Below are 18,541 nucleotides of genomic sequence, written 5' to 3'. Positions count from 1 at the left end.
ACAATAGAAAAGTAGATGATTGTTACAATTTACAAACAGACAAGGGTCCAATAAACATAAAAAAGATGTTCAGCCTCTAAAATAACCAGCTGGATTCAAGCTGGAGGGCTCCGTGGGTCCTAAAACTAGTGCCCTCTTCCTGTCACCCCCAGCTCTGAACCAGCTGCTGAAAAAGGCAAGACGACAGCTCACGTGCGTCACAAATGATCTTTTTTATTGTGGATCGGCCTGATGGTCGGACCACAGCTTGTTAAACTACATGGCCCTGACCTTCTCAAATCTGAACCCTCGACATGGGCTGAATTCTTCCCGCAGTCAGAAGCGGAAAAGACTTTACCCACAAGGTCAGAATGTAGCCCCAGGCAGAGAAAGAGAAGGGCTGGGCCCCAGAACACACTCCCTCCCCTTAAGAAAAAAAAGCCTGAGGAGAAAAGGTGCCAAGAGGTGAATGAATACTTAGGAGAGAATCCTCTCTATGAGGATTTTTACAGAATAATACGGGGGAAAAGCTGGAGAAATAAGAACCCTAAATATCAGGCCCAGGAGTTGCAGCTTCACTGTGTAAGCACAGAGGGAGGCCGGAGGTTGGAGGAGGGTCATTCAGGAGGGGCTGAAGGAAAGACAGCCCTGGGGATCAGGGGCAGAGACCCTGCTACAACAGAGTAACTACACTGTCTCCTGAGATGACGAAGCCTGAAACGTAGCCAATTAAATGGTTATGCCCACCTTCTCCTCAAGATACAATGGAGCAAGGGGTGTCTGGGTGGCTCCGTCGGTTAAGCGTCCGACTTCGGCTCAGGTCATGATCTCACACTCTGTGAGTCGGAGCCCCGCGTCGGGCTCTGTGCTGACAGTGCGGAGCCTGGAGCCTGCTGCAGATTCTGTGTTTCCCTCTCTCTCTCCTCTTCCCCCGCTCATGCCCTGTCTCTCTCTGTCTCTCAAAAATAAATAAACGTTAAAAAAAAGTTCTTTAAAAAAAAATACAATGGAGCAAATGAAAATGGATTAAAAATAGGTCATGTCCCCCAAAAGACCCTACTGGGCCATCTTCTGAAGTGCCAACTGAGCAAAAAGTCAAACGTGCCAAGTCAACCTCTGGTCTTTAATAAAAACTTCCAGTGAAGAGTTCCAAAATGACAGTAATTAGGACTCACAAGGAGTCAGACGGCTGACTAAAAACCAGAGATGTCCTGTGGCTGGTGTAAAACAAAAACAAAATAATCTCAATTTCTCTCTCTCTCTCTCTCTCTCTCACACACACACACACACACACACACACACACACACACTCTCCCTCTCTCGCAGGTAATGTGGGAGCAGCAGCTGGGCATCTACGAGCAGTCTTTCTCTGAGTGCTACTCCAGCCTGCTAGGCCTGGCTGCTCCTTGGGGCCCAGATTAACCCCCGCCCTAGGAAACCAGGAATCCCGTGGGTACTGCACATTCCAAAACATACCAGAGCAAACCACAAAGGCTGCTATTTAACTTCCTAAAAACACCCCAGTGCCACAGAACCACACTGTACCTGGTCTAGCCCTGGTTGTTCTAGGCTCCAGGGTCTCCCAACAGAACACTGCTCTCCTTGATGCAACTCATGGAAGAAAACGCCTGATGATCTCAATGGTCTTACCTTTCAAACCAAGTTTAAAAATTAAAAGAAAGCTTTTCTTCTCTGTGGCTCCTTGCCCATTACAGGTTATCCTGGTAACAGTTGTCTTCAAATTTACTGCATTAGCAGATTATCGGGAGTAAAGTGGGACGTGGAAGCAAAACAGAAGCTCTTCTGCAAAGAAAAAAAGAGCGTATGATCACAGCGGGTTCTGTGTGGGTCTGACGACAGCTGCCAGTAAAGATACGGTTTCAGGGTCCTGATTCACATAGAACTGCACCTCAGAAACTTGAGAAGCTCCAGTTAACTGCAATTTTTCTGTGGGAAAACAGGGAAAAAAGGCACTGTCGGCCCCCTGCCTCAGCTTTTAACCTACACTAAACAATAACCCAGAAATAGAGACACCGTAATATCACCATCTGTGAACAAATAACAAAGAACGTATGTATTACCGTCATCTTATGAAAACATCAATAATATTCTTATCCAACACAGAGCTAAGTAATGGCACCATACTTTAAAATACTGAAAGCGGGGCGCCTGGGTGGCTCGGTCGGTTGAGCATCCGACTTCGGCTCAGGTCATGATCTCGCAGTCTGTGAGTTCGAGCCCCGCGTCGGGCTCTGTGCTGACAGCTCAGAGCCTGGAGCCTGTTTCAGATTCTGTGTCTTCCTCTCTCTCTGCCCCTCCCCCGCTCGTGCCCTGTCTCTCTCTCTCTCTCTCTGTCAAAAATAAATGAACATTAAAATACTGAAAGCAAATTCGGGGGTGGCTGGGTGACTCAGATGGTCAAGTGTCTGACTTGGTTTCAGCTTAGGTCACGATCTCAGTTTCGTGACTTCTAGCCCTGCGATGGGCCCTGTGCAGAGCCTGCTTGGGATTCTCTCATCCTCTCTCTCTCTCTCTCTCTCCCCTTCCCTCCCTCCCTCCCTCTCTCTACTCCTTCCCTGCTCACGCTGTCTCTCTCTCAAAATAAATAAATAAACTTAAAAATATAGTAATAAAATTAAATAATAAAAATAATAAAATAAACATTTTAAAGCAGATTTTCAAAGTATCTCCCTCTAAATGCCCTCAAGTAGCCCCATGTAATATGTTAAAACATAATGTTTACCAGGAAATGTAAGCAGAATATTGAAGTCACTGAAGTACTAGCTATACAGCCAAATTCTAATGTCAATGAATCAAATACTACACATGAAAGGACTATAAACTGTCTTCCAAGGCACTTCATTTATAACTGAACACTGCAGAAAAAAAAGACTCAAACTATGGACAATATGCTAATGAGAAATCTTGTAAGAATGCAGTCTACAAGGCATTTCACAAAAAATGCTGTTCATGTGATAACCTTTCTTCCATAAAACACACTACACTCAGGTCAATGTTTTCCATCAAGTAATAAATAGAAACAATGCTAACTGCTTGATAAAATGAATGAAACAAAACAGTAAGAAACCCAGGTTAAAATGAAAAGAACATAAAAATCTGATGTACTTATGTGCTCCACAGGATTTGTGTGTGCACAAGTGCGTGCGCGCACGCGCGCGCGCACACACACACACACACACACACTCTTTAGCGTTTAATTTGAGTGGCCACAGGACCCTCAAAACTAATCCACAATCATCTTTTCCAGGAGCCAAGACCACCCACCTCTCCTGCTTGTGGGCGGATCACAGGCTCCCAGCAGAGCTGCACAACCTGCCGGCCTCACCCTGCCCCACACGCCCATCCAGGAAGCCAAAAGAAAAAACCCGCTGTCAAATGTACTCCCGAGCATTATGAACCTGAGTGCTTATTAAATAGGAACAAATATGCTGAGACTTAATCCACTTTTCTGGAATACGGTCTTTGCATAATTGCTCCTACTCTTTTCACTTAGGCTAATTAGGAAAGGGAGTGGGTCTGTACTACTGATGGCCAGAAATACAGTTGGTTATTCTAAGGTGGGAGAACATGAGAAACAGGACCAGACGATGGAAGACAGAACGGGCCAGTGTCCGAGTGGAGCAGCGGAACTCTGAGTAAAGAGCATATACTGAATACACGTTGAAATGCCTCTAGATCGACAGTAAAAAGACTACCTCGGTTGTTTTGCCTTGTTTTTCAAAGGCACAATCTACAAGGACCAGGAGAAGGCAACAGAATTGGAGGGGTGCTGGAAGGGAGCAGAAGGAGTGCTGCCTGAAGAAATTATTCCCTGAATACTCAGATCCCTAAACATCCTCACCCTCTGTCCCACCCCTGCCAGCCCCAGGAGGCAGTCCTCTGAACTGGGAGACCCTGGTTCAGCTGGGCACAGCTGGGGACAGCTTGCCACCCTGACAACAGAAAGGCTGTGGGAACTGCGGAACAAATGCGGAGACACAGGCACGCCCCACTGCCCACCCCAGCCCCAGCCAGATTCTCTTACTGGGCGCCAACAGTCTTCGGAGCTAACAGAACTTGAGAAAAAAAAAGAACCTGAAAACACCAAGACACTGGGCACTTCCCAACCAAGGAGCGCTACTAGTCGCTGTGCTGGAAAGTTCGTAGCCAACGCACCCCTCTTGTGATGGGAGCCTTCAATCTACTACTGTTAAAACCAAATGTTTTTTTAAAAACCCTTTTTATCGCAAATTTGCAGGACAGTTGCAAGAGCAGTACGAGAAACTCTCAGCGAGCCTCCACTAGTCTCACAAGTGACCACTGGGTCACTTTTGCTTGAACGCTCCACTCCCTCTCTGCGAACATCCCAAATGTTTGAGACCTTTCTGCAAAGGTTTCGTGGACCTTTCCGCAAACACGCCACTGTGTATTTCCTAAGAACAAGGATAGTAAGTAACACAAGCACAGGACATATGTCACAGTCAAGAACACAGTACCTGTTGACTATGGAGTAAATAGTTCACTTTCTAATCCTGCCAATGGTTTTATGATGTCGTTCGTGGCAATCTTCCCTCCCCTCCACTCAGGATCCTATGTCACATTTCCTTCCACTCCTGTCTGAAACAGCCCGCCAGCATTTCTTAGTCTTTCATTTTTTTATCTTTTTGAAGACTACAGGGTATGCATTTCTGGCGGGAATGACTGAAGTTTTGTTTTTCCCAGAGTATCACATAAGGCAGATGTCAACCTGTCCCTTTACTGGTGACCACTCTGATCACCCGGTTAAGACGATATGTGCCATATTTCTCCACTGTAAAATAACCGTTTTCTCCCAAGTAATCAATTGGTAAGTAATCTGTGGGAAGATATTTTGAGATTATGTCCTTAAAACATTCACTCAGTAGTTTTACTACCCACTGGCAATTTTTGTCTGAATCAACTGTTACTCTGATGGTTATAAAGCGGTGTTTTCTTGAAAGTCTACTATTCCTTCATCAGATGACATTCTAACTTCAGGAAGGTGGGCCTCCTTCTCCCCACTCATCTTTATTCCGTTAACAGTGTGGACTCATAGGTTCTTATTTTAATTATTAATGCCATTATCCACTCTGATACTCAAGTTGTCCCAGATTCAGCCAGTGAGAATCCCTTCAAGCAGACTCCCATGTGCTTTCCATGCTTTTTGAGCACTTCCTTATTTCCTGGCATAACAACACGTTTGAGATTCATCCTGAACGTTCTCTGCCCCAGCTCTAAAATCATCCATCTTCCAAGGAGCCCTGGTTCTTTTAGTGGAGAATGTAATGCAGAAATGAAGATTTGAGAGCCAAGGACAAAGCTGGGAAAGACGGTGATTCCAAATAATTCAACTGTGTGTGCTATGTGTATCCCTGACTTTTAAATATGAAGGAAAACCAAAGATCGCCAGACATCTCAGGAAATCCTCTAGCATGAAAAGTCAAGGGCAAAACAAACAGAAAAATACAAGCTGGAGTAAAGACTATACAAGGAAGAGAGAATATAAAAAAAAAAAAATTGTATCCTCAGATGGATAATACATCCATTGGGGGAAAAAAAAAACAAAAAACACAGGATACTATTTAAAAGGGCACAAAGAATAATTAACAGACTAATACAGAAGGAAAATGATTTCTGACCCGGGAGTCTATACTCAGCCAAACTATCAACCAAGAGTACACAGAAAAACGAGTCAAAGATCTACCTCCTACACGATTTATTCACAGAAAGCTACCGTGCAGAGACTGTGCTCCACTGACACAAGAGGGACAGCCATAAAGAAGACAACACAGAATACAAGAACAAGAGAGTCAATGCAGGAGAGAGGCGGAGAGATCCCCTGGGATCCTGGCAGACAACTGTGCTCCCTGCAGGGAGGGCAAGCAGGGCAGGCCGGAGCGGGGAAAGATTTCCTCGAAAAGATAAGGCTGATGGAATACTTGCTGAACACGTAACTGACTAAAAGTCTGAAGCTAAAACAGTGCATTAATAGCTTCTTAGAAAAGTGATGGTGGGGCATCTGGGTGGCTCAGTCGGTTGAGCGTACAACTCTTGATTTTGGCTCAGGTCATGATTGCAGGGTCATGGGAGGCGGGAGCCTACTTAAGATATTCTCTCTCTCTCTCTCTCTCTCTCTCTCTCTCTCTCCTTCTACCCCTTCTCCGCAGTTTGTGCACTCATACTCTCTCTCAAAAAATAAAAAATTAAAAAGTGATGGGTGCCTGGCTGGTTCAGTTGGTACAGCATGTGACTCTTGATCTTGGGGTTGTGAGTTTAAGTCCCACGCTGGGTGGAGAGATTACATATAAACAAACAAACAGGGGTGTCTGGGTGGCTCAGTCAGTTAAGCATCCGACTTCGGCTCAGGTATTGATCTCACAGCTGGTGGATTTGAGCCCCGCATCATCAGGCTCTGTGCTGACAGCTTGGAGCCTGGAGCCTGCTTTGGATTCTTTATCTCCCTCTTTCTCTGCCTCTTCCCCACTCACTCTGTCTCTTAAAAATAAATAAACATTAAAAAAAAAACACAAACATAACATTTTAGAGGGGGAAATGATACTATTTCTGGGAAAACCAAAAAATTTTTAGGAAAGGAAAAATATTTGTAATTTACCACTTAACATTAAAGAGCACACAGGGTCATAATGATAAAACTAATTACTGATTTAACCAAAATTGTAATAAAATTATCAAGGAAAGATGGAGAAGACAGACTGTGGGGAGGGGAGAGGAGAGGAGAAAGCTAATCCTTATTCCGTATCTTTTCACAGCAGGAAATCAATAGATATGCTTAAAACCAAAAACAAATTAGCATACAAGTAAGCAAATATGAACTCTTCAAATATGTTCTTCAGACATATGGAGGTAAATACATTTTTTAATTGGCCAGAAGAATTCAAAGAACTACAAGCTGCCTTCAGGAAAAGGGAAAAGAGGGTGGAGAGGCTAAAGAAAGCTGTTTTTCTTATCCAACCTCCCAGAACTAGCTCACTCTTAACTGTGGATGTGTAAAACACTGACAAAAAAAAATTTTTAATAAATTTTTAAGAAGAATGCTTAACTGGGAAAAGCTTTTAAATGTTGAGACCAGAGAGCTTTAACAACAGCAACTCACTAGCTATGAAACTAAGTCCTCTAACCTGAGTACCCATTTCTTCATCTATGAAATAACGAGTTGCACTAATAAACTCTAAATGTTCTTCCTGCTTCAGTAATTTATGAATCTGCTATAAAAACAAAGTAATCTAGGCTTTAAATATGGTGCCAGTGGCAGGGCATCTGACTTCGGCTCAGGTCATGATCTCACGGTTCATGGGTTTGAGCCCCCCTGTCGGGCTCTGTGCTGATGGCTCAGAGCCTGGAGCCTGCTTCGGATTCTGGGTCTGCCTCTCTCTCTCTCTCTCTCTTTCTCTCTCTCTCTCTCTCTCTCTCTCTCTGTGTGTGTGTCCCTCCCCTGCTCATGCACTGTCTCTCTCTCTCTCTCTCTCAAAAACAAATAAACATTAAAAAAAAAGATTAAAGATACACACACGAAGGATGTCCACGAGGACAATCCACGAGGATGACGACAGGTACTTCCTTCTCAAAAAGGGGCAACTCTCCCCAGGTGTTTAACTTATAGGAAACCCCAAGGTTTACATCGTAACTAAAGGGCGAAGATGAGAAGGGCCTGGCCAAAGCGCTCTTGAGAGTACGGAAGCGCGGAACAACAGCACGGTGTTGCGGGGCTGAAGGAGGAAAAGCAGGGATTTGCTAGTGACCGCTACAACGTGCACTCTAACGGGTGACGTCCTAGTCTATTGAGGCCACTGCAGAATACCACACTGGGCGGCTGATAACAACAGAAATTTAGTTCTTACAGTTCCAGAGGCTGGGAAAGCCCAAGATCTCAGCGTCTGGTGAGGACCCGCTTCACGGTTCACAGACAGTGGTCTTGTTTGCTGTGTACTCGCTCAGCAGGAGGGGGCCGGCAAACCTCCGGGGTGGGTTTTTAAACCCCCTTCATAAAGGCTCCACCCGCATGGTCTAACCACCTCCCAACAGCATCACACCGAGGATGCGAGGATGCGTAAGGATTAGACTTCAACACACGGACCTTGAGGGGGGACACCGACATTCAGTCTATAGAAATGGGTATCGTTAGAGTCTTCTCTCAGAGGAAATGGATCCAGAGGGCCCCCTTCAAAACAGGAAACCAAGATTTAAGAAAGAGATAATACACTTTTACATTTATTTCTGCCAACCATTCTTTGAAGGAGCCACATTTTCTTCAACAGCCAATAGCTCTATCACTGAGCATCTCCTCTTTTCAGTACTACTGACTCTGACCAAGGCCAAGAAGGGGAATTCAAGAACAATATACCTATAAAATTACCAGTCAGAAATGAGGACTGGTTTAGCCTAAGACAGTGAAAAAAACCAGACTCTCAACTCAACAGTGTCTAAATACGTACTTGCTTAGTCACAGAATTTGAGAACAGCAACAATGAACATCTACCCTTACAAATCCTTTGTGCTAGCATTATGCAAGCATTTTCCACTCTCTTAGGTATTAATTCCTATTTTACAGTTGAGGATAATAAGAAAGGATTCACTCCAAATAACCCTTATGTGAACTAGGTTTTGTTTTTTTAAGCTCACCTTAGGAAAAAAGCCAATGAAAATCTCTCTATGCTGTCACGTGAATTTTTAATATAGATTCCAAGATATTCCCCACTGATGCAAATTCACAAGAGGAAGTCACAGCTAATGCAGAACATACGAGAAAGCATTTTCTCCTTATATCCCACGTCACGCACAAACAAAACACCTCAAGTACAGAGAGGCGACCCAGCCTGATCACATAAAAGCAAGTCCCTTGATGACTTCTTAGCAACATCAGGAAGCTCCAAGGTAGGCCAGCTCGATCAGAGTAAAATTTTAACATGGGTCTTCCCCTCACTTCTGTAAGTATTCATTCTCACACGTGTTTTTCAAAACACCAAGTCCAAAGAGAGGGAGTATGAGATGGGAAGATAATCCATCTTTGAGGCCTTGTCCATTATCTCATCCTCAATGCCTAGCACAGTGTGAATAATAATTCTAAAAATCCACAAAAACTTGAATGCAAAAATCATCAAAAATGAACGAACAACTCATAATTGGGAGAAATCACCTAAATAAATAATTTGGATGACTTCAGAGGCATCTTTCTTTCTTTCTTTTTCTTAATATATAATTATTTAACCCATGACTCCAGTCTTGTGGTGGTCTTAGTGCAACAATTAAGTGTGGGGTTTTTGTTTTGTTTGTTGGTTGGTTTTTTGAGAGGGGTGGGGCAGAGAGAGACCAGGAGAGAGAGAATTCCAAGCAGATTCCACGCTGTCAGCACAGAGTCAGCACAGAGCCAGATGCAGGGCTCAAACTCACAAACCGTGAAATCCTGACCTGAGCCTAAATCAAGGGTTGGACGCTTAACCGACTGAGCCATGCAGGCACCCCCAAAGGTATCTTTCAACAAAATTTAAAGATATATTTACATGTAAATATTTATACTTAGTATTTCAATATTTATACTTAAATATACACATATACATGTAACTCAGCTAATTTCAGAAACGCCAATCATTTTAATACAAGTCGTGGCAAGAATACCAAGGCTTCTAAATCATTAATCATGGGGAACCTGGGTGGCTCATTCGGTTAAGCGTCCGACCCTTGATTTTGGCTCAGGTTAAGATCTCATGGTTTGTAAGATCAAGCTCCATGTCAGGCTCTGCACAGTGAGGAGCCTGCTTGGGATTCTCTCTCTCCCTCTCTCTCTCTGTCCCTCCCCCACTCGCACACACATACGCTCTCGCTCTCTCTCCAAATAAATAAACTTAAAAACAATCATTAATGAGAAATCACCATACCAAGAACGCAAAAAAAAAAAAAGTCTTTATTAAAGTATAAAACATCCACAGTAAATCCATACTATCACTTTTTAAAAACACAATCACATATGTAAAGTACTTTAGGTAAAAACTTTGGCACCTGATTAGATTACATCATCGTCTGGCTATGCACCTTATGGGATACTCAAATCACTGCAGTCATGCATGAAGCCAACCCAATCTAAGTTGCTATTAAAATGGAGCCAAGTCATAAATTAGTAAATTAGCATCCAAAGGAAAGCCCCAACTCTGCCTATAAGATGAGAGCAATGGTATGCAAGGCGACACGATCTCAATCGCCAGCAAGTGGCTCAGCCACAATAAACCATCAAGTTTAATTTGATGTAAAAGCTGAGATTTCCATAATCCAGGATACAACGGCAAGAAACACATCAAAACTTTTTGCAGGACATCTTGGTAACCAAGTGATTAGTAAGTTAAATAAAAGTACAGAGATGGGAAAATGTGCTAATAAGCACCATGAAAGTGGAAGAATTTGTCCACTGAGAACTCAACCCAAGAATGGGATTGTCTCTCTCCCTCTCTCTGCCCCACCCAGGTGCGCACACTCACGTGTGTGTCTCTCTCTCTAACTAAATAAACGTTTTAAAAAGTTCAACTAGATTATCTCTGTGACTGTAAATAATTTAGCGCAGCGTATAAATGATCTTCATTAGAACTGCGGCAACGCAACTAAAACCACACCTCCCTCCAAATCACGGCAAGGTACTTCGGCCCGAGGATGCGCAGAGGCCATACTGTATGCCCCACGCCACCAAACAATGGGGAAGACTTAAAAGAGAACGCAGATTTGGTTCAGTCAGCCTCTGGGCAAGAATTCATCTCTCTAAACTTACCTTATCTGTAAAATGAGAAGATCAGACTAAACTATCACTTACGATGCTTCAAATCCTAACCTTCTAGAAAATGAAATATAAAATCTAAGTGAAACCAGGAGATTCAAAGAGATGAAGAAAAAGGAACCAATGAGTAACCACAGTCAAACTCTTAAGAAATTCAGTAAATTTCAGCAAGAGCTTAAAGTATAGAGTCCCGGTAACAGAATTTATAGAGTTGTACAGTATCACTGTATTCTGCTAGGAAACTGATTTGGTCTGTGTCCAGTATTTTTGTTTTGCTTTAAGTCCACATATGGACACACCACCTCCAAGGAAGGCCAAACTGCAGAAAGGTCAGGGGAACAGAGGGCTCACAAAGGTACGTACGGTCCCTTTCTCCCATAAAAAGTGGACCAAGAAACTCTTCCTCCTACGTCAGGTTATAATCCCCAGTGCCACCTTCAGCGTTCTCCAACAGTACCATAGGCCTGCTTTGTCAAGGACCCAAACCCAGTACAACTCGACGCCCTTTTGATAGGAGTTGTGGTTATTTTTAGGTGTCGTAAGGTAAACTGGAGTATGATACCCCACACCCACCTTTCCTGTGGTATACAACCCAGTACATATATAAAACAGGACAGGGTCCTCCGAAAAGAATCCTGACAGGTATCTGGAGAACAGGATTTAGATTCACAAATTCTGTTCATTCACTCATTGCATGAAATGAGTTAATAGGCAGAAGCTCAAGGCAGAATGAAAACCTTAACACAGCTCTTCAAAGGCACATTTACAAATAGCTTCTGTGGCCTGTACCAGACCTCATATTTTTCTCCATCCTTAAGAAGGGGGGAAAGACCCCTCTCAAAGAGTTTGATTTATAGCACGGTAGGAAAAAACAAAACCAAATTCTTCTTTCTCACAGAGTAAAATGTTTTACCTGACAGACTTTCCTCTGTATCGCAGTTGCTTTCACTAGGCCACCACTGATGACCGTTTAGTTTTCATTCTTCCTATTATGAAACAACGCCGGGGTTCCCAGGAGTGGAGCTGTCGATCAAACGTGTGTTTCTAACTAGACGCACACGGGCAAACGGCTCCCCCGGAGGCCGTGCCATCCGAAGGGCCACCAGCAATGCAGGCGCGCCGTGTCCCCACACCCTGGCCCTGACGCGCACCGTTCGTACGTCTGAGAGCCACTTACACTCCGCTCTTCAGCCAACTGTCTGTTTACATCCTTTGTCCGTGTTTCCACCGGGGCCGGCCTTCTCCGTGACTTGTAGTGGTGACTTACAAGGCAGAAAACGAGCCCTCTGTCCGACCGCATTCCAATCTCTTCAACTCATTCCGATCTGGTGTCTATCTGTGCCACTCAACTGAAACTGCTCTTTCCAGTCACCAGTGACCTCCAGATGGGGCTAAGTCCAAATGCAACTCCTTCTGTCCTCATCTTGAACTCGCCCTCGGCAGCTTTCAATACAGCTGACCAGCAGCCCCTCCTCATTACAACATTCTCCTCACTCGCCTTCTTTGGTATTAGGCTCCCGGTTTCCTCCCTGGCTTCTTCAGTCTCCCTAGCCGGGGCTCCCGTCCTCCCCTCCCTTCCCCTCCCACACGACCGACCGCGGTGCAGGCCGCAGGGTCTGGGCGGTGCCCGCTACCTACTACGCTCTCCCAAGCTGACCTGACCGTATTAGCTGGGGTGTCCGCTCACACTTGTTCTATTCGCGCTGTCGCCCCAGCGACCGCAACAAGGCCCGGGACACTTTCAAAAAAAAGTCTTGTTGACTAAATGAAGCCATTTCAGTGGGTTTTAAAAAGGCCTCTACAGGGGCGCTTGGGTGGCTCAGTCGGTTAAGCGCCCGACTTCAGCTCAGGTCACGATCTCGCGGTCCGTGAGTTCGAGCCCCGCGTCGGGCTCTGGGCTGATGGCTCAGAGCCTGGAGCCTGTTTCCGATTCTGTGTCTCCCTCTCTCTCTGCCCCTCCCCCGTTCATGCTCTGTCTCGGTCTCAAAAATAAATAAAACGTTAAAAAAAAATTTAAAAAAATAAAATAAAATAAAAATAAAAAGGCCTCTACAGACACAGTTGAGATACAACTTTATACAACCGAAGACCATCTCTGCACTTCAAACGCAGGCACCCAACTGCGGGCCGACGTTCCCTGTCGGATGGCTCAAGCACCCCAAAATCAGTGTCTCCAAAACTGCCTGTCCGCCATACACCAACACTGACCGGCCATCAATCCTTTCCGTCCCCGTGTCGTCCCCGTGTCAGGAAAGGCATGCCCCAGGTGTAAAAGTCAGAGCCTGGAAACCACCCTGGCTCTTCTCTTCCCTCCCAATCCTATTCATCCAATTCCATCTTCTGAGTACCTCCCCGCCTCCATTTTCTGCCACCACCAGCCCCCTCCCCCAGGAGAAGAGAAACAGCTTCCTGATCCATCTCCCTGGGTCTCCTCTGGACCGTCTAAGCCACTGTGGATTCGGGTTCCTCGTCAGCGTCCCCTGCCACTCCGTGCCAGGCATGGTAACAATAATTCTGATCCATGTGGTCCACTACAGGAGCCACGTAAGGCTTCTGAGCACTTGAAATCTCTAGATTTGACGGAGGTGTGCTGTAAGCATAAAATACACACTTGATTTCAAAGGCGTGGTACAAAAGACAGAAATGAAAATATCTCATTGGTAATTTTTATGCTGACTGCATATTTAAAAAAGTTAAGATTCCATATGTAGCTTGCATTATATCCTATTCATTGAGACATTGTCCTGAGCATTTCACTGAGAGCACCAGCACCATGGCCACCTTTTTCTAACCATGTATGACCACAGCATGGCAAGAGCTGGGCCTGGCACAGATCTGGCAGCGAGATGCTTGCCGAACGAATTATGGCCAGCAGTCAGTATCATTTATGTGCGCTCACTTAAAAACAAAACATTAAACGTGTAATTCTCACTTGGGAGTTGGATGACACTTGTATGACACACTTGGTATTAAGAAGATCTTCTATGTTTAAAACTTTATTCTTTTAAATGTTTATTTATTTTGAGAAACAGGGAGAGAACACAAGTAGGGGAGGGGCAGAGAGAGAGAGAGAGAGAGAGAGAGAGAGAGAGAATCCCAAGCAGGCTCCATGCTGTCAACGCAGGGCCTGATGCAACGTAGGGCTCGATCATACGAACCGTGAGCTCATGACCTGAGCTGAAATCAAGAGTTGGACGCTTAACCGACTGAGCCACCCGGGTGCCCCTATGTTTAAACTTTAGGTACACACGCATCTTAAGAAATAATTACTTACTTCTTTAATGTGCATTCTAATCATGTCGTCATTAATTTTTCTAATTTCTCATGGCCAAAATTTCTGTTAGAAGGGAAAGACAGACTGGGGAAGACTGGAAATTCAAGCTGGCCTAAAAATAACTTGAAGATTATGAGTCATCAACTAGTAAAACATTGGTCATCACAACTCAAAAAATCAGCCACAAGAGAAGGAAGGTTGGCGGACAGCACAAGGCAAAGCAAGCAAGTTAAGGATAAACACGCAAAGTCTAGTCAACGAGAGCTGGACTCGTTTTGTTATTCCCTCTGCAACATTATCAAGCCACGGAGAGGGTGTGGGATACACTCACGCTGACAAGCTTTACAGTCGTATGTTGTCATTCTACAGAAAACACACTCTCAGATGGCCTCACAAACCCAGAAAGTGATAGGGTAGAAAGGACAATCCAAATGATCATTACATTTGAAGTACAGAACAACCGTGACCTGAACGAATTTCAACGTGATTTAGGTTGGAAGCCCTTTAAAAATTTAAATTTGGGTCCTCATTCAGCCTCCACAGACAGATCACGACCAAACAAGCACCCCCAGTGAGAGTATGACAAAGTTTACCCCTCAAACAGGGACATAGCTACCAGCGAACAGGACACAGAACACTGTGGGGACCCCACAAAACAACCCAGGTCTTCCACAAATAGAGGGCAAGAGGGGGAAAAAGTGATGAATGGGTAATCTACCATTTTTTTAAAACTGGTAGACTTTATGTGGATCCTGATTTGCCAAAATTAGAACACTGTACCAAAAATTATACTATGAGACAGGTGGAAATTTCACTCTGGGTATTAGATAACATTAAGCAACTACCATGTGGGGTTGCTTTCTAGATCTGAGAATTTTGTGGTTATGTTCTGTATGACTAAACAGCCAAAGGGGAAAAAAAAGTGTTTTCCTTTGAAAGATAGTACCTGTATACTGGCATATTTACACAAGAAACAATATAATTACTTGGGGATTTTCTTCCAAGTAATATGGAAAGAACTAACCATAAAGGGAAAAGTAATAAAGTGAATCACATTCCAAATGACTTCTCCTCCTCAAACGACACAATGGAAAGCCACCGAGCAGGTGAAGACATTCACCACACTTACATCTCCTGAAAAACTCATACCCAACATAAAAGAAATCCCACCAAGTGTCATGCTTGAAAGTATGTCCAAATATTGTGAGACTCCTCCTTTCAAAAAAAAAACGGAGCCCAACTCCCCTCCCCTTGAAGGCAAGCTGGGACACTTTGACTCTCTTCTAACAAAGAGAACTCGGCAAAATTCAATGCCATGTGACTTCTGAGGTCATAAAAATGATAGCTTCCACTTGGTGCTCTTTCCCTCAAATCATTCTTGGGGGGCTGGTGGGGTGGGGGGAGTCGGTCACCATGTCCTGAGGACAGGATCCCTGACACCAGCCCACATGAAAAGGAACCGTGGCCTGCCACCGACAGCCAGGACTAACCTGCCGGGCATGTGAATGAGCCAGCTTGGGATGGAACTCCCCACCGCAGTCAAGCCTTCAGACTGGGGGCCAAGACACTGCCCAAGTTCATGTCCTACAGAAACCGAGACAATAAAGGTTTTTTTGTTGGGGGGGGTCTAGGTGGCTCAGTCAGTTGAGCGTCCGACTTCGGCTCAGGTCACGATTTTGAGTTTTGTGAGTTCAAGCCCCACGTCAGGCTCTGTGCTGTCAGCTTGAGTCTGGAGACTGCTTCAGGTTCTCTGTCTCCCTCTCTCTCTGCCCCTGCCCCACTCCCCCTCTCTCTCTCAAAAATGAATAAACATTAAGAATTTAAAGTTTTTTTTGTTGCTATGAGCCACTAAAAGTTTAAGGATAATTTGTTATGCAACAACAGAGAGCTAACACAATAAGAAAAACTAATAATGCAGTGAAAAAAAAAAAAGAATGAAAACTTTAAAATATACTCTTTATAACAAAGGATATCCCAGGGGGCACCTGGGTGGCTCAGTCAGTTGAGCATCTGACTCTTGAGTGCGGCTCAGGTCACGATCCCATGGTCGGTCGTGGGACTGGGCCCCGCCTCGGGGCTCCGTGCTGTATGCTGGACAGCAGTGGAGCCTGCTTGGGACTCTCTCCCTCCCCTGCTCTGCCCCTCTCCCACTAGTGCACACACGTGCTTGCACTCTAAGTAATAAATGCACTTTTAAAAAAGGGTAGAAAAAAAGGAGAGCCAAATGACCAATAAAAGTATGGAAAGGTGCTTGACTTCACTGGTGCAAATTCGAACTCTCCTAAGACATCACTACACAGCTAGGAGTGTAGCTGCAAAGCACAGCACGGACAACGCGAGCTGCGGGAGACGACATGCAGTGAAAGCCTGACACACCGCTGGTGTAACGGCACTTTCACTCGCTATGAGTACTTGAGGAGGTGCAGCCACAGTCGTCCAAAACCAAATATATGCACGCCTCTAAGACCTGGCAATTTTACTCCCAGATACATTCCCCAAAGAAATACATGTCTCTGTTCACCAAAAAAAAAAAAAAAAAAAAAAAAAAAAAGACACCGTGAATGTTCAGGGCAGCAGTATTTGTCACAGCCCCGAACAGACATCCATCTAGATGTCCATCAACAGAGTAATTTCAGAGCAACGAGAACAAATGACAACTGCATGTAACGACGGATAACCTCACACGACGCCAAGAGAAAGGACTCAGACACTAACATACTGTAAAGTTCTACTCATTTAAGGAACAAAACGGGCAGACTAATCAGTTTGGGCAGACGGGAGGACACCGGTGCCTGCTGCAGGGAGGGTACTGACTGGACGGGAACAAAGGGGCATCCGGGGTGCCAACTACCCAGGTGCGTTTCAGCTTGTGGAAACTTCTTCTGATATGAGCCCTTTTCTGTCTCTTTAGTCTACTGAACTATAATTCAATAGAGTTTTAAAACAGTAACGATACAGGAGAGAAGTGAGGAAGGGAGTGAGGCAGGAACGGCCTCCAGTATGGCTGCTGGCGCTCAGCAAAGGAGGGTTCGTGATACTATTCTATGTTTCGCATGTTAGAACTTTCCCCTCGTAAAAAAGACTTTTAAGTTTCTTAATACAAAAGTAGCTGGAACTGCTGGTAAATGTATAAACTTGCATGTTTTTTCTGGTCAGAGACAAAAGGTGTTGAATTCTTCACATTCTTTGACCCAATTATTCTACTTCTGTGACTTTATCCTAAGGTGTTTATCCTGAGCAAAAGGTTTATATATAACAATGTCCACAGGAGTTTAAAACAGGAAAGAGAAATGTCTACATGCGGAGAACACAGGACACCTAGGGACTACCACGGGACAAATAATCCAAGTCGCTCACAAACACACAGCACCCAACTATGCCATGGTAAACACCAACGATCGAATCTGCACCAAGGTTCTTTTATCCATCCAATGAAATACAGTTGTTACAAATGATCTCACGGGGTGCCTGGGGGGCTCGGTCGGTTAAGCATCCGACTTCGCCTCAGGTCGTGATCTCGCGGTTCGTGGGTTCGAGCCCCACATCGGGCTCTGTGCTGACAGCTCGGAGCCTGGAGCCTGCTTCGGATTCTGTGTCTCCTTCTCTGTCTCCCTGCCCTTTCCCTGCTCATGCTATGTCTCTCTCTCCCCCGCCTCTCAAAAATAAATAAACATTAAAAAAATTAAAAAACAAACAAGTGTACCACTCTGGGATGCAGATAACGAGAGAGGCTGTGCTAGTGTGCAAAGGAGGGGGGAAGAGCGGATACAGGGGAAATCCCTGACCTTCTCCTCAATTTTGCTGTGACCTTAAAATGCCCTAAAAATAGTCTTTAAAACGATGTAAACAAAACTCTTAGAAAAAACAGAGCAATAAATCTTTGTGACCTTAGATTAGGCAAAGCCTTCTTAAATATGACACCAAAAGATAAGAAACAAAAGAAAAAAAACAGATAAACTGGGCTTCATCAAAGTAAAAATGTGTGTGTTTCAATGACACCATCAAGAACGTGCAAAGATGATCTACGGAATGAAAGTATCCGCAAGTCATATACTTAAGAGGGACTTCATAACTCAATAATAAAAAGCTAAGCACCCCAGTTTAAAAATCGGCAAATAATTTCAATAGTCATACCTCCAAAGAAGATACACAAATGGTGAACGGGCACACTAAAAAAGTACTCGACGTCATCAGCCATCAGGGAAATGCAAATCAGAACCACACAATACCACCAAATACCCACACTGACACGCTACTATCAAAAAGACACAATCACAAGAGGTGACACAGATGTGGGAAAACTGAAACTCTCACACACTGCTGGGAGTGTAAAATGAGGCAGGCGCACCGGAGAATACGCTGGCAGTTTTTTCAAAAGTTTTCTCTTAAATACGGAACTACCTCGTAACCCAGCCAGTCCACTCCCGGGTATGTATCCAAGAGGAATGAGAGCGTGTGTCCACAGAAAAATGTGCACACAAATGTTCACACGG

General features: G+C 44.5%; 1 protein-coding gene across 22 annotated transcripts in view; it reads right to left on the bottom strand.

Moving 5' to 3' along the window:
- Positions 1 to 18,541, bottom strand: part of PPP6R3 (protein phosphatase 6 regulatory subunit 3) — a 137,745-nt gene that overhangs the window by 91,434 nt on the left and 27,770 nt on the right. For 17 of the 22 annotated variants that reach the window (XM_047070455.1, XM_047070456.1, XM_047070453.1 and 14 more), the window contains exon 2: positions 1,630 to 1,782. The exons of 1 other annotated variant lie outside the window; for it this stretch is intronic. The gene's annotated coding sequence lies outside the window, so the exon portion shown is untranslated. Of the gene's footprint in view, positions 1 to 726; positions 813 to 1,629; positions 1,783 to 11,687; positions 11,760 to 11,951; positions 12,623 to 15,538; positions 15,604 to 18,541 lie in introns of those variants that run through there. 4 more of the 22 variants (XM_047070458.1, XM_047070457.1, XM_047070459.1 and 1 more) reach the window with 4 other exon arrangements.

Source organism: Lynx rufus, unplaced genomic scaffold (assembly GCF_022079265.1).
Source record: "Lynx rufus isolate CCGP_SWC_20201006 ecotype Redwood Valley unplaced genomic scaffold, mLynRuf1.p SCAF_9, whole genome shotgun sequence".
Lineage (NCBI taxonomy): Eukaryota > Metazoa > Chordata > Mammalia > Carnivora > Felidae > Lynx > Lynx rufus.
The sequence above is the reverse complement of the archived record's forward strand: the minus strand, read 5'-3'. Positions and strand labels throughout refer to the sequence as shown.